The sequence below is a fragment of the Ambystoma mexicanum genome, chromosome 14 (assembly GCF_040938575.1).
Source record: "Ambystoma mexicanum isolate Mex_15411 chromosome 14, UKY_AmexF1_1, whole genome shotgun sequence".
In the NCBI taxonomy this organism is placed as follows: domain Eukaryota; kingdom Metazoa; phylum Chordata; class Amphibia; order Caudata; family Ambystomatidae; genus Ambystoma; species Ambystoma mexicanum.
In genome coordinates, this window is record NC_090940.1 from 329,172,299 (window position 1) to 329,187,511 (window position 15,213).

Genomic DNA, 15,213 nt, shown 5'->3' on the forward strand with positions numbered 1-15,213 from the left:
GTTGTTTACAGAGGCAAATGTACAGGTGTCTCCGTGAAACTGTAGACAGGAATTTCAATGTAGCGTCTGGGTTGAAAAGGAATTTGAGAAGTGGCACTAGGGCTGTCCCTCTGGCTCGTCTTCCTTCGGATGCCCACCCGAGTCCAGAGGTCCATAACCACTGGTTGACACTATCTGTAACCCCTACTGTCTAATCTCTGGTCTTATGCTGAGGTGAGTTCCTTAAATGCAGGATCATTGACTCTATCAAGGATTTCCTAGCTGTCCCTTCAGGGAGGTGGGAATAGAGCCTGCACTTACTCTGTTAATCCGCCTGGGACCAGTCATGCTCCCATTCACCTTGCCCTTACACTATGCCTCTTCCTCCTCTTCTCGACTCCTCCCCACCGCCCTTCTCTCCCTCCGATATTTCCCTTTGCCATCAACCTTTGATGTTAGCTCTTACCTTTCTCCTCCCACTGTACTACTGCCAATCCTCCTCCTCCACTACTACGCCTCCTCAACCTACCACTACTCCTTCCACACCCACTACTCTCCTCCCAGTACTACTAATAATATCCTCTTACTACTACCACTACTTTACTCCCACTACTACCACTAGTCTCCCCCCCAGTCCGTTGCACAAACACCTTCTTTCACCCAGTACCATTCAATTCACATTCACTACTTACACTAATTTCTATTCACCACCACACACAAAACGCATACACACTTCTACAGTACCCTTACACTCACTAAGCCAATACCTCTCCTTTCTCCAATAAATGCCTACATACTCCACTGCTCCTTCCTTCCTTCCTTCTGCTGGTCTCTTAGTTCACCTCCGTTGCTGACCTCCCCCCGGATAACCCAAACTTCCGGTCCCCTACTTAAATGTCTTTCCCTCTGTCCTCCTAACCTTTTGTGTCGTCCTCTGCTGCGAGCTGTATGTGCAAGGGTGTCTTAAAATGAGGGCTAAGGTGTTACATTTGCAGAAGGCAATAAATAGTGAGCTCACCTCCGCTCACTTTCTCTCCATGGGATTGCTGGGTAACAAAAGTAATGGCAGCCCAGTATGGGCAATGTTCAAGTTTCAGGATTTACCCGGTAAGGCAAGGTCTCCAGGGGTTGCCGAGGTATTTCACAACATTCCTTGGAGGTGTGGGGGATTACCTGTATATAAGGGGACGGCCGATGCATCTGGCCAGCACGCTCTGTTTCTCTGAATGTCACGTGAAAGGCCGCGGCTCTCTTGTGTGGGTCTCTCTCTCCCCCCCTTGTTGGGCGGCTGGGCGTGAACTCATATGGGCTAGAGTCTCTTTGGCGCTGGGGTTTACCCCGCTATCTCGCACTTTTGGCATGTCTGGTAAGTAGTTGATCTTGGTATTGCAGTTTCTTTTCTCCATTTTCTTCCATCTTGGACATTTCTGCAAATGAAAGAAAACACTGGGGAGCATTTTGTCAATGTGATATGGCATGAGACAAAGGTGTACTTCCAAAATTTTCACAGGGGGGATTGGGGAAGTGGGAAGGTTTGGGACCCCCCCCCCCCACCCACCCAGTTGCCTTCCTGCTCAGGGCCAGGGCTAGCTTTGGAATGGTTTGTGGTGGCCTCCCCCTCTTGGCAAGGCCAGGATGTTGTCCTTGTCACAGCTGTCAAAAGCCTAAACAAGGAAATATTTTAATAGGCAGTGTCAAGCTAGTGCAAGTGAAACATTGGTATTATTCAGGAATGTGACTGGCAGATAATCTAATTTTATTAGGAACCCATACAAAGCAAAATGTATAACTAGGATGAAGCAGAGTGTTGGCGTTCTAATGAGTTTGTATAAATGCCTGAAAGGACATTCCCCAAATCCACCATCAAGGTTTACAATGCAAATTCACTAGGTGAGAGTAGGGGTGGGATATGGCAATATGACACAGGTGTGAAACTAAAGGTTCTGGAAGCAAAGTTCCTAATGAGTGTCCAGGTGGTCTCGCAATCAGCCGCTGAAGTGTTTTCTTTTCCTTAGAATCTGGTGTGATGAACTTTCAAGCTATACCGTCACGGCTCATATTAGTTTATGGGTCTCGGTATGGTGAACTACAGCTATCCCTCTTCCACACTCCGTCTCAGAGGACTTTCTTGCTTTGGTAATACCCAAAGGTTCCTTTGTTAAAGTACATTCCTAAGACTTTCACATAAATGGGCAATGCCAGTTCCTTTCCAATAGACAATAGCTGAATTTAACCAGCAAGCAACAATTTTAATGTATTATTAAGCAAAGGTGTGGTAGCTGGGACACTTTCTAACTAGGTCTGATCTGGAACCTTGAGCGCAAATCTCTGGTTTAAATTGGGTCACGGCTCAGAGCTGTACTTGAGGCCTGATTCACAGAAGCGTTTTATAATGGTGCAACCCCATTGGGACATTCTCTGTGAATCAGGTCCTTGGTGTATAAGGTTTAAAGAGCAGGAGGGGCAAAGAAATAATTACAGCAGCCGTTGGCTAGAGTCTAGCAGGCATGTGACTGTTTCTTGAATTAACTTTTGAAACCTTCAAGAAAGAATACTTTAAAGTTCAATTTGATTTTAATCTGTAAAGATCATACTGGTGGTTATTTATTCAGTTTGATTTTATTTGCAAAAATTATGACATATGTTATGTATTGCTCATGTTTTGCTGTTTTGGAATTTTACATTCAATAATTATTCTATCCTCGTAGGTTAAAAATAGATGCTCGCTGCCTGACCTCAGTAAGTCCGCCTGGGTGGAAAGTCTGATTTCTGTTCTTCTATTCACTTAATGCATTAAACAATATGTGAATAATAGCCCAGCATGACTGGATAGAGCGTTCATTCTAAGCTCTCGAATGCAGAGAAACCTAAGGTCCTGTGGCTTTCAGAATATCTCTAAATGCTCGCCATGTCAACTATAAGCATCTCTCCTCACAGGTTTCTGTTTTTACTGATTTCTACACATAAATAAAGACGGAAATCACTCGGTTTCTTTCAGTCTTTATCTTTTTATATGGAAAAAAGCAGAAATTCATGTTTTGATTTGCTCTCCAATTATGCCCTAAAAGCCAATGGCTGTTCAAAGTATCACAATAGAGAGGCTACAAAAGGTATTTCTTTCCCTTTGAAATTGTTTAAAGGGTTCCAGGCATGCTTATCGCATCAGTGCAAGGAGCAGCTGTTTAAAGCGATGGAAATGGATCTTGGCTTGATGTACAAGAGCCCAGCTCTGAGCATTCTGGGTCAAAGCACTACAATTTTTATTTGAATAAATGCAGAAAAGTATTATTTGCAATTTTTACAGAACAAATATAAATACAGATAAAATTACAGCAAATTTAATAGACAGAAATATTGAAAAAATAAATGCCATATGATAGTCTTAACTCGATGCAGTTTTTAGTGTATGTTTACAGGCACTCAAACAGGTCTCATCGTGAGTTGGGCGGTAGCCCTTAAATGCGTCAGGAACACTATTATCACTGCATTTAAGGGTTGGCCCAATCATGAGGTAAAACTCTCCACTTTCTGCCCGTTTACAGCCATTTTTGGCGCTATTACTGCCGGCGGTAATGGCGCCAAAAATCCTGATGGACTCCCATGGACTCTTAAGAAAGTGGGGTTTTAAAGCCTTACCACTACTCGAGATCTAGCGCAAATTGCACTGGACCGAGTAGCGGCAACGCTATTTGCTGTGGCGGTATTCAGTGCAATTACTGCTGGAATACCACCAAAGCCTTGATGAAGCACTTAGCAGCCACTCCTGTGGTATTGTGCTTTACGAGGGTCATTAACTGTGTGAGTGTTGTGGAATGCATTTGTAGTGTCGTGGGCTCTAGCTTGAGTGAATTGTCGGGGCTGTGCAATGCCCTCAAACTGAGGGCAGTGTCACTGTTGAGGTGGGAGCAGCGGGAATAGGTGTATGCAGCGTGACTGCTGTTCCGTGTGAGCGAGTAAAGAACGGGGGGGGGGGGTGGGAGTGTGAGAAAAGTTGATAGCTGTATGAGTGTGGTTGAGTGCATGGTCGATGCTGAGGAAGCAGCATAAAGGCCACGAGGTGAAGCAGTGTAGGATGCAATGTGTGTCAAGTATTTTGTGCGTATTTTGCCCATGCACGATTCTGGAATAATTTGATATCGCATGTGCACTGCCAGTTGAAAATATGACCGCTCTTATGAACATAGACTGAATGGCTAGATGATGGCCTGGGGGTAGAAGTGCTTTAAAGAAAAACTAGCACCAAGTGTGTGCTGTAATAATAATGAAATGTTTGGAAGTAGTTCTCTTCGCTGCAGCCTCGTGGCTTCATAGTGCTGAAAATAACGGGTAGTGGTGCCATGTATGGTGCAAGAATGTATGCTGTCCCAAGAGAAGCACCATTTTGAAAACTCTGCCGCCTTACATTGGATCAAGGTTAGATGTTTCAGGGCCAAAATGGCTGCTCCTGGTGTCCTTCTGCTCATGTCATCTTAAAAAGCCACATTGTGGCACTGGTCCTGAGTGTTGCTATTGGCCAACTGAAGAAGTGTACTATATGCCAGAAAAAAGGGATGAGTAGCTTTTCTAAGATTTGCACGTCGAACCTCCAAGCTGCTCATAGATCTCAGAAGCAGGTGCATTCGCCCACTGATCTACGTCCCGCTCTTGTCTTATAGTTTGTATTCATAAAACACTCAAAGAAGTGTATGATGAGAAGTAGCCTGACTGATGGAAACAGCCCATAATGACAGATTGAATGTCAATGCTTTTGACAGACATATTTCAGCTGTCTCATCCTTGTCCTTTTTCTATTTCAGGTCATATCGTCTGGTGCAGGCTTTCCCCAGAAGAGGCAACCACTTGTAACTGCCAAGGTGAGTATGCATTGCTTTACAATTGTTCCTGCTGAGTATAAAAAAAGAATTGGCATGATCTGCACTGATCACCTGGCTACCCTCTGCTTTCGGGCCCAGGTCCCTGCCTGCCCAGTTGCACACCCGCACTGCTTCCCGGCAACCCTTGCACTTGGTTCTGTATCTTTAACCCTACAGTCCCCGTACATGCACTTTTGGACATCTGCTGTCTGCACTTACCCTTGCACCTGCCACCTGATGGCCGCACTTCTTATTGTTTAGATTCCATGTACAGCACTACCCCCTCCCCTTTCCTTGGCACTTTCCCCTCCCCTGCACTTGCGCGATCTCAATGTCACTTGGCCTAGTAAGATCGTTGTCTCTGTCCTGCCTCTGTTCCCCCTTCCTTCCCTCATCGCGCCTTGAAACACTTATGTATAGGCGAGTTACAAATGCCATATCATATATCATCATATATCGTATCTGGCAAGTTGTATAAGGTTTGTGCCTGATCACACCGGCCGTCTATGCATGCAAGCAGACCATAATGCAGAGGACCAAGGGCATAATCCGCTTCTGGCTGCATGTCACCTTTAGGAGTGTTGTGTTAGTCAAATATTTGTCACAAGTGTATGGCACTATTAGGCAGTAGTGTTATTTAATAGACCTGAATATGTGCAGGGCGCAAAGTGGTGTATAGGAATTCTAATTTTAAGACTGAAGGCTTATTTGGGAGAATCTCAAGTCGGTTTGATGAACCCCTTATAATGAGTAGAAAAAAAGAGAATTTGATAAATTGTTTCCCGACTACCTGCCTATAATAAAGAAAGTTAAGGGAAAGGTAAGTGGGGAAAAAGGAACAAAACACAAAGATTCAAATAAAAAAAAGACAACGTAAAGTAAAGAGAGGTGTGTGATAGGGCTGAGGAATGATGGGGTGGTGGGGCTCAGAATGGATAACCCCTAGTTAAAAAAGGCAACTTTACAAAGGACAAAACTGTATTCTGACCTACAACCAATGTGGAGGGTAGATCAAGTGTTTAATTCAAAGTGACTATCACCTTTATATAGCAGTGGGTCATGGACTACAAACTCCCTTCTAGAGTTTTTAGTGGAGCATCCTGGATATGCAGGCACTCATCAGTACGGCCAAGGGCCGGCCGCATGCTCCTGTTCTGTCTATGCGCATTCCAGCGACTAAGGATGTGACCCCCTTTTTAAAATTATGATTTTATTTATTGAGCACAGACCTAGATTGGCGAAGCAACAGAGCGCTTCACAAAGGAATACAACAATACAGATCCATGACGGACACCATGGGAAACCCCAATAGCTTGCAAAGGCTCCGAGCCTGCTGAACATGTTTTTGGGAAAGAGGAAAGCAAGTGTCACAGATGAATCATTCAAAACCTTTTAGGGAGTTCTTCATGATGAAATGAGGAGCAGAAAAAGATAGACGTGGAGCATGGAATTCTCAAAGTGCCCACAACACTGGGTGCACCACCTCTGAGTGTTTTGCAGGGGCTGTGCTGGCAGGTATTGAGTGCGGAAATCCTTTTAGCGACTTAACCTAATGGTACTTGTTCTATATACCTCAAAGGATGAAGGGACACACTGTGCGAGTAGATCAGTTAAACCACTTGGCAGATGTTTTAAGTCCAGAAAAAAAGAAAAATGAATCACAAATAAGAGTAAGGCAGTCCATGACAAGAAGGATTCGTGGAAATTTTAAAGGAATCCATTGATGTGCATAGTTTTCTGAATTATTAGCCCATTTCACGTCCATGTTATCCCTATTAAAATCCATTATAAGAGAGTTTTGCAAACATGTGTAAGACCCAACATTATTTCCCCAATGCACAATTGATCAGGGTCCATGTGAGGAACCACTTATAGAGAATATAGGCAGAACTTCAAATATTAGCAAAACATTTATTGATGTGCCCAGTATAATGCTGTTCTTTTCTTGTCACGTTCCAGTCTAGGGACTCTGATGGCATGGAACAGTATACCTTCAAAGAACACAATTACTTATATAGTTTTGCCCTCACCCTTGGCCTCCACATTCTTTGTTTTTCCCATGCCTGATCTCCTTAACTTAGAGCATTTGTTGTTACAACTGCACCTGTGTAAGAATGTTTTAATATCGTGCTTGTGCCTTTCACTTAAGTATAGAGGATTATAGAAAAATACTGCAGCTGAAAATTAAGCTATTCCTGGTCCTTCTATTCTTAATTGCATCAATGAACGACCACTACAGTCTCATTATTTTATATAATTTTAATTAATACTTTATTTTCTTTTGTTTTAAGATGATCCTTAGATTATTATTAACATGTTTACTGCCAAAGATCTGGGAAATAATCCATTCCACGGGTGTTAGCTACAAATCTCTTTAAATATAACGTATCACCATTTCCAATGGATAGTAAAAACAATATTAAAATCAGGAAGGAGAAGAGCAATGACATTATTGTAGAGGCTTGCGTTTCTGCTTATTCTACCTGCTACTGTTTTTAAAAACACAAGATACAGGTTTCAATGGAGGGAGGGAAAACTCAGAGCTTTTTATTTTTCTGCGGTGAATACATTGATTGCCATTAAACTTGATAGTAATAATACTTTATAATACAGTGTTTAGAAACTTGTAGAGAGCACTAAATATAAATTAGATATTAAAATGATCTGACCCTTCAGCCTATGGTGCCACAACTATGTTGATGACACGCAGACCATCTTCAGAAACTTAACAGGACACTGTGCACAGTCAACCTGTGGATGATCAGGAAAAACCTCAGATGTACCTGTTAAAATCCAACATTCTCAATTGTGTTAAAAGCCAGACATTACCTACTAAAAGCTCCGGACAACCTATCTGTATCCATGTTTCTAAGGTCAATAATATCGTAATGTCCGGATGTATGCTTCACACCCTGGCTTAATAGTTGGGTAGTAGCATCCTTGCACGATCTCCATGTCACTAGGCCTAGTAAGATCGTTGTTTTGTCCTCCTTCTGTTTCCCCTCCCTTGCCTCATTGTGCCTTGAAACACTTATATATAGGCACGTTATAAATGCCATATCATATCACACTGGTGCTGCTGTAGATTTACATGTCCGCCCAAAAAAGAAGAATTTGCTCATGAATGTTTGGGTCTGATTTTGCTTAAGTCAAATTGTGTCCAACACCAGTGCACACCATCCAGGACACCACTGAGCGGCGGAAGAGACGCAGTTACCAACTTGTTTTTATAAAGCACACAGTTATTCCATTTTGTAGCAATGCAAATATCCGTTGGTACATGCATCAGATGTAGTGCTCAACTTATCGACCTCGTAAGGATGAGTTGCCTGTGCTGGGATTTTGGAACAGTGACCTGCGCGAGGAATACAGTGCTCAGCACCACGCTGACGCCGTGTCTAGCCCAATTTCAAAATAGATGTGGTGCCGGCAATGTTTACTATTCTGCATGTTAAACCAAACACCATGTCATGTGATCACTGCTGTCACTACCAAGAGCTTCATTTACAAGTTATTTTAAAAAAATATTGTATCATGCCCTTATCCAATCAAATTGCCATTGTGTGTATTAAAACTCAGTGGTCTAGGCAGGGTTCATAAGCTGCGCTCGTCCCCATGGAGTGGCAACATACCCCAGACACTTATTTCACGTCCTAGACCTCAGGAATGACACCGGTCTATTTTCAGTCTTCAGTTTTAATATATCGGACTCAACTTTCAAACCCTCAGGCCAGGCAGTGGAATTTAAGAAGGTGTTTGAAGTTGGAGCAGGCATCTCAAACTGCGACACAGGGCAGAGATGGTAGGCATGTTTAGCAACACCCGAGAAAGACTAACTGGATGGTTCAGAACTATTTCCGGACTGATCTCTTTTTGCAGGATCTACTAGAGATATGTCTAATGTATGTGGAATGTGACTGGGCCTAGATGTATACATGTTAAAATGAGACCGATGATTCGTGAGCCTATAGAGTGTCATAATGCTTTGGACAGTATGAGCACACTCGCTGCTGCAGATTGTAACCTGCCACAGACCTCTGAGGGGCTCCATGGAGGAAGTGGAAACACTGGTTTGTGCTGCAATGGCTGAATCTACTCTGGATAAGAGCCTGGGCTACTTCTGTGATGTTGGCATGTTTGCCATTCTTACCCTCCTTGAAGAGCTGTTGTATCTAGGAATCTCTGCCTGCACTTTTTAGAAATGAAACGTTCATATCCTGTTTTTCAAACCGTAAGTACAATTATAGGTTATAATAGTTCCATAGGCATTATTGAGGTCATGATTGTACTGGTCCCTCTATAGCCTTTTACCTTTCTATAAATGTAAAGAGCTTGGGTTGGTTCCTTGATTTACTGCACAAATTAAAAGCCTGGACACTGTATGTAAATAATGTTTTGAGGTTGTAGCAAAGTAGTTCAAGCATCTCACGCAACAAAACGAGGCACCCAAGGGAAGACCGGGCAATCAAAGCTAAACTATGGCACCACAAGCACAGAAATGAAAAGCGATGGCAAATTTTAGAACTATGACCCTAAAGTTCTTCCTCGGAGCGACACTGAGGAGTGCGGCTAGCGGGTATCCTTCCCAGTCGAGATACACAAAGGATCTGTTGCTTTTGCGAATAATGTGGTGCCAGAACCCCAATCTGATATTGCACCTAAGGAAGCCTGTAGAGTTGACTGGGAGGTTGACCCGTACGCAACCTGTGTTTTGTGCTTTGTTGATGGTCCTTGCGTACATCTCATTTCATAGGTCTTTTATTTCTGATTCTGTACCATTTCTCCTCCCTATTGTTCTTCCCTGTGTGCCTCCCTACTGTCATCCCCCTGCACTACCCCCCACTCTGGCTTGGGCCCCCCTCTACTTCTCCCCCCTCTTTCCCCCGTACCCTCTATGGTGCTCTCTATCTCACCTATCTTCTCTAACTGCTATTCTTTCGACTATCCTATCCCTTTCACGAAGTCTGGCAGGAAGAAGCTCAAAAGGGACATCCTGGACTCCAACCCTGGCCTCCCTATCGCTGATACTTACACTAGTGCTTCCTCCAGACAGACCCTCACCGCCATCCTCTTTGTCGTTCCCTCTCCAGGCCTGTGGACCCCCATATGGTCTCTGTTCTCTCTCCTTTTTCCTCTTCTCCCATTAATGGTGGCACCCACTGGGAGGCCCTACTGGCACCCATCCATTCCTTTAAGACTATCATTAATGTCTATCTAAATGACACCATCTTAGTCCAGGGCCTCGGGCCAATCTCCTCCTTTTTGATAAACACTTCCCACGCCTTATCAAATTTGTTTCTTCTTATGCTTTTCCCTACTTACCCCTCTCTGGCTCCTCTGCCACCTCCTTCCTCCATCACCTCTCGAGCACCCTCTGCTGCTTCTCTGGCTACCTGTTGCCTCCTTCCTCAGCTACCTCTCTGGCACTCTCTTCTTCCTCTCTGACTACCCTGCCTTCTCTGCCTTCCTCCTCTGCCCATCCTCGGGCACCTCCAACACTTCCACAGGGCGCACCTCTGGCCAGTACCCTTCCACGGAAGTCCTTCAAAGGTGGAAACCTGCCCCACATCGCTACTCTGAACTCTCGCTCTGCTGTTAAACACTCCTCTGACATCTGCCGTCTCCTGGAAGAGCTTGATTTGGATGTACACGGGCTCACCGAGACTTGGTTCATGGCCAGCTCTGTCACGAGTTTTGACACTCTCCTTCACGATGGCTACAAGATCCTCTCTGTACCCAGAATTTACAGTCCCGTTGGGGGTACAGCCTTGATTTTCCCGGAGTGGATCCCTGCTTCTGTCATTCCTACGCAGGACTACTCCTTTAAATGCTTGGTCTGCAGGCTCGCTACCTCTCCTGGTCTCTCTCTCACTGTGGCCACTAACTACAGGGCACCTGGCCTGGTCGCCCTCTTCCTCTCTGAGTGGGCTGACCTTTCCTCCTCCCTCCTTGCCTCTACCTCTCAACTTCTCCTCCTCGGAGACCTGAACATCCACATGGATGCCACTCTTTGGGGCTCTTACGCAAACCTCTGTGACTCTCTCTACTTCTCTCTCTTGGAGTGACAACTTCCTCCCCCTTGTCCCACCTCTCTCTCTACCCCTCAGGTCAAGCCATCCCCAGCACTACCACCTACCTTCTCGGTCATCTGACCCATGAAGCATGCGTCAGTGGAGGCATTCACCACTACTTTCTCTCCTCCTCCTACACCTTTGGCCCTCTCTAACCTTTCTCTCTCCTATCTCTATCACCCTTGAAGTCCTGTCATGAGGATACGCTTCAAGCCCACTTCCAAGTTCAACTCTTTGTGAGATTTCGACCTTGCCGCCCTTAAACGCAAGTGTAGGGTGGCTGAGAGGAAGTGGAGGGCATCGGGCGCACCCTCTGACACATTCTTGCTCACTGCTCCAAAGGCAGTATAGACTCTCTGTCCTCTCTAAGAGGATAGCCTACATCCAAGCCCGCTTCTATGCAGTATCAAACAACTGTGCCAATCTGCAAGGAGCTGGCCAATCCTGCTGCAGTCTTTGCCTCTCCTGTTCCCTCCCAGACCCTCTGCACAGCCCTGGATTCTCATTGCACCACTAAAACCAGGACATCCTGTCCACTCTCTCTTCTGCCACCCCTGGCACGTCTTCGGCCGCTTCCCCTCCTCCTTTGTCCTCCTTTTACTTGTTCACACCTGACAATGTTTCTAGACAAGTCTGATCTATGAAAGTCTTGTCAAAGCATGTTCTCCCCTGCTCATCCAGAACCATCAAAGACCACATCGACACCCTGGCTCCAGCCATGGCCAATTTCTGCAATCATCCTTTGCCACTGGAACCTTCCCCTCACCCCTTAAGCACTCCCTTGTGCACCCCTTTCTTAAGAAGCCCTCTGCCGATCCTTCCTCTTGGGCTAACTATCACCTGATCTCCATCACTCCTTTGCAAACGCCTGGAAAAGCTGGCCATCTCCCAGTTTAATCTGTATACTGAATCGGTTGGTTGTATCCACAACCAGCAGTCTGGCTTCAGAGTTGCCAGATAAATGGAAACTGCTCTCCTCAACACCCGTGAAAACTTCCTCTCTAATCTTCCTTCTGTTCTCATTCTCCTCGATCTATCCTCTGCTTTTGACACAGTCAACCATGCCACCCTGCTCAATCTCCTCCGTGACAACCTGGGTATCACTGGTCAGGCCCTGTCCTAGTTGTCCTCCTTTCTCACAGATCGACCCTCCCAGGTCCAACTGGGGTCTTTCCTCTCTTCTATTTCTCTCTACTTCTGGTGTTCCCCAGGGGTGTAACCTATCTCCCTGGCTATTCAACCACTACCTTGATAAACAAATTAGAATACCCATAATCTTATGGCTACTCCCGTCCCCCGCACACCTGTTGATACTGATAGAAACATATCTGTCAGAGTTTTAAGGAGTTGTTAGGGATATTAATCCCTTGTTTTCAATTATTAATATACAAGTTGCAATATTCTTGTGTTATAAATTCAGACAAAGTTTTATTTTACAATTTAAAAGAAAAATGTATTAAACAGTGATGTTTATCAACTTAAATGTTTGACCCTTAAATTTCAATTCTCATTATCCAAGTACGGTCATTAACATGCGTTTAACAGAAACATTCATTAAATAGATGAATCAATTCTTAAAGTTATGAGCTCTACGCGTTTTGAGAGGTAACTCTTCATCTGGAGCAAAAAGGTCAGTTCATTAATCATCAATTTCAATAATTTTCAATACTTTTTGATACAGCATGCAATCATTATTGAATTTTGAATTCCATATTGCCACGTGAAACTGTTACATCCTTCAGTTCTGTTGTGCCAATGTGAGATAATGGGCACAACAGAACTGAAGGATGTAGCAGTAGAGAGAGTGTCGTATGGTGTAGTTGTTGGATGATAGCTGCTTCCCCGCGATAGGTGTGGTGCTGAGGAAATCAGTTGGATGTGTTCTGTCTGGTGGATGGACACCCAGACCGGTTTCTGGCTGCAGAAGGCCAGAGGAACGCCTATGCAAACAGCTAGCTGGAATGTGCTCAGCTAGCTGCGTTTTATTAGGGTGATGAGGTGTTCATGGGGTCGTGTTCGTATGTGAACAGATAGGCCGAATTATCAGGGGTATAGCTGTGTTCTAGTTGAATGATAGTGTAGAGAGTAAGCGTAGTGGTATGATATGGTGGTTATCAGTAAAAGCGCCCGAGACCAGGCATGTGAGCAGGATGGTGGGGACGTACATAGTGACATAGATATATAGCGACAGGGTGGATACAGGTATATATGGGATACAGATAGAATATATAGGGGATACAGATATATGGCAACAACATGGGCAACGGGTGTACTGTGATACGAGCGGCCGGTTACAGAAGGTTCTACTCATTCCATTCCGCCCCATTCATTCAGTCCACTCCGTCCATTGTTCTGCTTCGTCTACTCAGTCAGGTTAAGTAGGAGAGGCATAGCTAACATTCACAATCCCATCTGGGTCTGGCGCAGGCTAATGTCCACAATTCCAAGTACGTGAAGCATTGCTAACAATCTCAATTATGTGTGGGTCTGGCGCAGGCTAATGCAGGGGAGGCACAACCAACATTCACAATCCCATCTTGGTCTGGCGCAGGCTAATGCCCACAATTCTAAGCAGGGGAGGCATAGCTAACATTCACAATTCAGAGTTAAGGTAAAGTTGAATGGCTGGGTTTTCCGGAGTAGAGTAATTGCTCTACTTCCCACCCATGCCACACTTACTTTGGTAGTTGCTGCAGAAGCAACCTGGCGTAAAAACCCATCGGTCTCCTCCAAAGCAAAATACCACACCATCTGCAATGCTTACAAACCAGCCATCATTACAGCGAAATCCTCTTCCTAGAACACCAGAATTTCTAATGCAAAAGGTAACACTAGAGAATTGTTTACTATATTCAGGGAATTGGAAAGCCACCCCCCCCCCCCTTAATTACTAAGAACGAAGCCTGGTGCAACGACCTCCAGGGAGCAATGCTGAACAATAAACTGATATGCTCAGTTAAAAAAAACAAAGCCACCCCACACCTACAACCTTTTGAACTTAACAGAGTCACTATGCTAGACTTGCAGTCCAAGGAATTCCCACAATTTCAATTTAAAGAGACCACAGAATCTGAAGTCCAAACAATCCTTAACTCTCGAACTGTCAAGGTGTAAAGGAGCTGTCTGCCCTGCCTCCATCATCAAGGAATGCATGGAAGCCCTGACCCAGTAATCTGCGCATTCATTAATGCCTCCTTCTACACAGGCTTAGTACCCTCTAGCTACAAGGAAGCGTGGGTGCTCCCTCTTCTAAAAATCTTTGCTAGACCCCTCTAACCCCAAAAGCTATAGGCCTATCACCACCGTGATGTTCCTCTTAAAGATACTCAACAGAACTGCCTATCTTCAAGTCCAACATTTCTTTGAAACTAACCACATACTGGGAATGAGGCACTCAGGTTTGTGTCCAGGCCACGCAAAGGAATCGGCACAACTGGATTTAAAAATCCAAAGGGATAAAATCAGAGGGACTGGCAAGCCTGGCCTCCTCCTCCTCCTCCTCCTCCTCCTCCTCCTCCTCCTCATAGACTTATCTGGAGCCTACCACCTGGTGGACAATAAAGTCCTCTGCCACCATCTCAGGACTACAGCTAACTTCTCTTCGGAAGCCACAGCTGTATTTCCTCCTTCTTACAAGGTAGTGTCATGAGAGTATTTGCGGAGACCGCCATTGCCACGCCCATGCCGATCCACTGTGGAGTTCCACAAGGATCATGCTTATCCCCCACATTGTACAACATTTTCACCAGACCCCTTTTCGATATCCTTGATTTCATTGGCATAGCATACACCAACTATGCCGATGACAAATTCTGCTCCTGCTCACAGGCAATTAAACGTAAGACACCACCATCTATGCCTGTATGGCGTCAAACCACCTGTACTTAAACAGGAAGAAAACGGAAATCTTACTGGTAGGCTCCCCTAAGGTGCTCAAAAACCTTACCGATCAATAGTCTGCCTTTATCATTGGCAACATTTCTATCTCGGTCTCACTCTGTTAAAGCGTTAGGTGTGTACCTTGACCCCACCCTCTCACTGTCCCGGCAAGTTAATTCCAAAGCCTCCTCGGCGGTCTATGCAATAAAACTACTCCATACCGCCAAACCCTTCCTTGCCACAGATAACTGTGTCACCATTGCCCAGGCAGTCATTGGCTTTAAGCTGGACAACTGTAAAGCCCTCTTTGCCGGCCCCGCTGCTACAAATATTGTCAAGCTACAAGTCATTCAAAATAATGTGCTTTGAGCAGCCCTCAGCATCCCCAAAAGAGATCACGTTTCTGCACCCAGAAAAGCAGTACATTGGCT

At 44.9% G+C, this 15,213-nt stretch overlaps 1 protein-coding gene across 1 annotated transcript in view; it reads left to right on the forward strand.

Moving 5' to 3' along the window:
• GNG2 (G protein subunit gamma 2) overlaps positions 1-15,213 on the forward strand; it is a 373,365-nt gene that overhangs the window by 142,406 nt on the left and 215,746 nt on the right. The window contains exon 2 of the mRNA XM_069637468.1: positions 4,776-4,832. The gene's annotated coding sequence lies outside the window, so the exon portion shown is untranslated. The remainder of the gene's footprint in view (positions 1-4,775; positions 4,833-15,213) is intronic.